Source organism: Onychomys torridus, chromosome 10 (assembly GCF_903995425.1).
Source record: "Onychomys torridus chromosome 10, mOncTor1.1, whole genome shotgun sequence".
NCBI lineage: Eukaryota > Metazoa > Chordata > Mammalia > Rodentia > Cricetidae > Onychomys > Onychomys torridus.
This window is the reverse complement of record NC_050452.1, coordinates 62,561,666-62,566,942: the sequence shown is the minus strand read 5'-3', so window position 1 is coordinate 62,566,942 and position 5,277 is coordinate 62,561,666. Positions and strand designations below refer to the sequence as shown.

Genomic DNA, 5,277 nt, shown 5'->3' with positions numbered 1-5,277 from the left:
CTTTTTCAATTGCTCGGTGTGGTGATTTGAATCAGAAGTGCCCCCCATTGTATGAACACTTAGTCCCCAGTTGGTTGTGCTGTTTGAAGGAGGATATAGAAACTTTAGGTGGAGCCTTGCTAATGGATGGGGTGGATTGCTAGGGGTGGATTTTAAGACTTGATTGTTGTATGTTTTGTTTGTGTTCTAACAAATAAACCTTGCCTGGAGATCAGAGGCCAAAGCTAGTTACCAGTTAACCAAAGAGGCCAGGGTGTGGTGGCACACACCTTTAATCTCAGCATTTGGGAGGAGGAAGATCAGGAGTTCAAGGCCACTCTGGGCTACACGAAATTGAGCCAGTCTAAAAAGGAAACAGAGCCAGGTGGTGGTGGTGATGAATGCCTTTAATCCCAGCTCTAGGGAGGTGGAGACAGGATCTCAGCCCCCCATTTGGTCTCAGGATTCATAGAGGTAAGAAGTTTCTAGTGGCTGCTGCGATACTTCTCTGATCTTTCAGCTTTCGCCCTCTACATCTGAGTCCAGGGTTTATTGTTAAGACTAATTAGGACTGCACTTCACTTGACAGCCTTTCCTCCCTTCCAGTTCACTCTCGGTCTTATGTTTGCAGAAGATGTGATGATGCAGCTTCCTGATCCTGCTGCAATGCCTCCCGGACCTGTTTGGACTCTCCTTCTGGAAATATAAGAACTAATGAACTCTTCCTTCTGTAAATTGTCTTGATCATCAAAGCATCAGGAAAGTGACTAATCTGCACCTCATCTTTTGAGATAAGGTCTCTAACTAAATGTGGAACTCGTTGAGTCAGCAAGACTGGCTAGCCCGTGGTCCCCAATGATCCTTCTCTTCCCCCACCCCCACTAATATTACAGACACATGCATGCTACCATATAGGTGCTGGGGATCTGAATGTGGGTCCTTATATTTGCACAGGAGGCACTTTACTGACAGAGCCATCTCCCCAGAACCACTAGAAGAGATTAAATATCTAATTTCAAAAACTGAAAGAAAAGTGAAACAAAAAGTTATAAAAATCTTAGAAGATATAACATCAAGAATAGCTTGATCTATTGATTACAAAGATTACAAATTCATTTAAAACGTACATAAAATATTCACCAGTGTATCTTATACTTGGAGACATAAAATAATAAACAGCATAAATTATCTTGACAAAGTTCTAACAATACTCTGATTTAAAAATCTTTTCATTGCTGTGGTTAGAATGCCTGACAGAAAAGATATAAGTAAAGGAAGGTTTGTTTTAGGTCACAGCCTTAGGGGATTTTAGTCCATCATGATAGGAAAAGCATGGCAGATTGGCTGTCTTGTGGTAGCCAAACTGTAGCAGAAAGAGAAAGGGTGGGCTGTAATTAGAAGCAAGGCTGTAATTTTAAAGACATGACCCTAGTGACCTACTTCTGCCATCAAGGTCAAACATCCTAAATAAATCCCACAACCTCCACAAAGTTTGAAATCAATGGAGAACAAGTGTCCTCATGTAAAATTCTGGGACTAACACACTGAATTCATAGCGTAGAATGATAGGATTTAGAGTTTGCTGACTGAATCCAAACTTACTGTTAATCACTAAAAGTATCACAAAACATTGGTACACATAAAAAGATATATTTACACATATTTCAATAAACATAAAGACTAGAATCTCATGAACACATCCAAACAAGTGATTTTCAAACAAATATTGAGGCAAGTTGATTAGAAAAACATTACATTTTGAAGAAATGACTACAATAAAAAAATACATGCATGAAACAGAAAAATAATAAGCATGTATACTTTATAATGTATGTATTTTTCTATAGTTTTACATATTTACATGTATAGATTTGTAAAATGGGTATTTGCATGATTAGTATTTTAAAATACCTCAATTTGGGGTACTTAAATGCATTCCAATATTAATTTTTAGTGTTTAAATTTCAACTATACAAACATGCATACTACTGTGTGCATATGAATGTTTATATATGTGTGTGTGTGTGTGTGTGTGTGTGTGTGTGTGTGTGTGTGTGTGTGTGTGTGTACATATCAACAAAAAGACATGCATCCTTTAAAGATTTTAAATAAGTGGTGTGAACTTTATAAACCTATATATTAGGGACTTAAAATCATCATTCTTACATGGTTAAAATAATCTCCATACTTCACTGGTTGTCTAGTGTTAGTAGTCTATACAGCAACCCATATAAACATTAAGGATTCTCTTTTTCGTGGCGCCTCCTAGGCGGTCGGCTGTGTCAAGATGAAGCTGAACATCTCCTTCCCTGCCACTGGCTATCAGAAACTCATGGAAGAGGACGATGAGCACAAGCTTCGTACGTTCTACGAGAAGCGCATGGCCACAGAAGTGGCTTGCGATGCCCTGGGTGAAGAGTGGAAGGGTTATGTGGTCTGAATCAGTGGCGGGAATGACAAACAAGGTTTTCCCATGAAGCAAGGTGTGTTCAGAGTGCGCCTGCTGTTGAGTAAGGGGCACTTACTTGTTTTAGACCAAGGAGAACTGGAGAGAGGAAGCGCAAGTCTGTTCGAGGATGCATCGTGGATGCCAATCTCAGTGTTTTCAACTTGTTTATTGTAAAGAAAGGAGAGAAGGATATTCCTGGACTGACAGATACTACTGTGCCTCATCGGTTGGGACCTAAAAGAGCTAGCAGAATCTGAAAGCTTTTTAATCTCTCTAAAGAAGATGATGTCCGCCAATACGTAGTCAGAAAGCCGTTAAACAAAGAAGGTAAGAAGCCCAGGACCAAAGCCCCCAAGATTCAGCGTCTTGTTACCCCACGTGTCCTGTTACACAAACGCCGCCATCCTACTGCTCTGAAAAACAACAAACAAAGGAAAACAAGGAGGCTACAGAACATGCTAAACGTTTGCCCAAGAGAATGAAGGAAGCCAAAGAAAGGCGCCAGGAACAGATCGCCAAGAGACGTAGGCTGTCCTCTCTGAGAGCTTCTACTTCTCAGTCTGAGTCCAGTCAAAAATAAGTCTTTAAGGGTAACAAAGAAATGATCATACCATTAAAAAAAAAAAAAAAAAAAAAAAAACCAAAACAACAACAACAAAAAAAATTAAGGATTTCTGATTTGGGGGGTAAATTTTGGCCTGCGTCAGGAGGCTTACAGAGGCAAAGACAAGTGGGTGTTTGGGTACTGCCTGAGACCACACAGGGATGTGGCATTGTTGGAGTCAGCTTAGAAAGGACTTTTTACCCTTATAATATTAGTTTTATGCATTATTATTTAAATTTTCCTTACTATTCTTATCAATCTAATCAGCAGGAGGTTTGGTTCATGGTTTTGGATCTTGAAATAACTTTGGAGCATAAAAGCATATCATCAAAAAAGAAGGAAAAAAAAGAAAGAAGGAAGCAAGGCAGGAAAGAGAGAGAGAGAGAGACAGAGAGAGACAGAGAGAGACAGAGAGAGAAAAGAAGGAAGAAAGAAAGAAAGAAAGAAAGAAAGAGAAGGTTATTAGATTCTAATTTTTGTGTCCAGCACTGGAGAAAGTTGTCTTTAGACTTTTAGTGTGAATTCAGGTTTTTAATTTTTTTTTTAAATAATCGCTTATATTACTCATAGATTACAAGGCCACTAATGTGCCCATGGATTCAGACTTAATTTGGTTGGAAAAATGTGCACATTTCTTTAACTACTACCATTCAAATATAAAATGAAAAAACCTAGACAAATACTGCATTTTTGTCTAAATATGTACAATCATTGTCTTCAAATCTAGCTTTACTTAAAACTACACCATACCAAAGGCAGTAAAAAATCCGTATAGCCTTGGGAGCCAAAGGGGAAGGAGGTATATCTTCGTATTTACAAAGTCCACTCTGACGGCCCAGATGCTGAAGGCTCCACGTTCGATGGCATCGATCTTTTAACACTGATATGTGCTCATTTTAATTGGTACCTTGGATGGTACCTCAGTTTTGTGTTCTTAAAATACCAGGATTCTCTTCACTCTCTATTGCAATCACATTTAAAGCACCTTAGGTCCTCACTGTATTTCCATTGCATCTCCACACAGTTAGCTGTGCTAGAAAGTAGACTAGGAATGGAGAACCCTCTCACTCATCTTCCTTATATTCATTCTCTTCATAGTTTCTGGATAATGGGCTTGGAAAAACCTTTATAGGGCTCTTTTAAAGCATACATCAAAAGTAATTTCTGCAATATTTTGCTTGATTTGTTAGTGCCTTCTTTACCATAGCATAGTCCTCCCCCACTCAATTTTATTATGTAGAATATTTCAATCAGCTTTTTGTTTTATACATTAAGAGCATGATGCATGTCAGTTCATCTTTGTATATTGAATTCTTGCCTTTCTATAGGAAAATTAGAAAGTATGCTGTCAAAATATCTTACAATGATGTTGCCTACATGCCACACTACAGCTTCCATTCATTTTGTTTTGTTTGTTTTTAGTTTTTTGGTTTTACTTTTAAATTTTGTTCTGTGGTTGCAAGGGCAGAGGGTTGAAGTGAGGGGGTAGAGAGATGGGTGGGATTGGGATAGAATCAATAAAGGTTAAAATAAAAAAAACCTATTGAAAACAAAAGCATTCTTGTGTTAATATTAAACAGTTATAAGTTTTGTAGATTTGTCAGTTATAGCCCTTATTGCTTTGGGATTGGCTGAGTCCTAACTGAGGACAAGAATTTCCATTCTAGGATTAATGTAAAAATAAAGAACATCTTTATGAAGTGGTAAAATGAAGTTTTTAAAGATATTTAATCAAGAATTTGATTAAATTCCACCTTCTCTTTTCTGTTACCCTCAGCATGTCATCTATAGTTCAACTTTGAATAGTTTTGCTTTTAATAGATTTTTAGATATAGTTAGGAGAGAACTATTTTCTATAATATTTCAGGCTTTCATCATTTTGTGTACCATGGCTTTGTTTTCTGTAATTCTGACCAAGTTGCTTAAACCTTCTCTACCAACTTCTTCATTCATGAAGAATGTCCCTTCCAGATCTCTACTGTCTTTTTCAGATCCTTAGTTAAAAGACTCAGTATTGAGGCAAGATAGCCTTGGCTCTTTCTCAGTGATTATCTAAACCAGCTAAGCTACACCTTCCAGCTCCATCTACAACAGTCATTCTCAACCTTCCTAATGCTGTGACCCTTTAATATAGTTCCTCATGTTGTGGTGACCCTCCAACCATAAAATTATTTTCATTGCTACTTCATAACTGTAATCTTGCTACTGTTGTGAATCATGATGTAAATATCTGTGATTTCTGATG

The 5,277-nt window shown here is 37.7% G+C and overlaps 1 pseudogene; it reads left to right on the top strand.

Annotated features, from left to right (window-relative positions):
* The first annotated feature begins 2,266 nt into the window (after positions 1-2,266).
* Positions 2,267-3,008, top strand: LOC118592459 (annotated as a pseudogene).
* Positions 3,009-5,277: the final 2,269 nt, after the last annotated feature.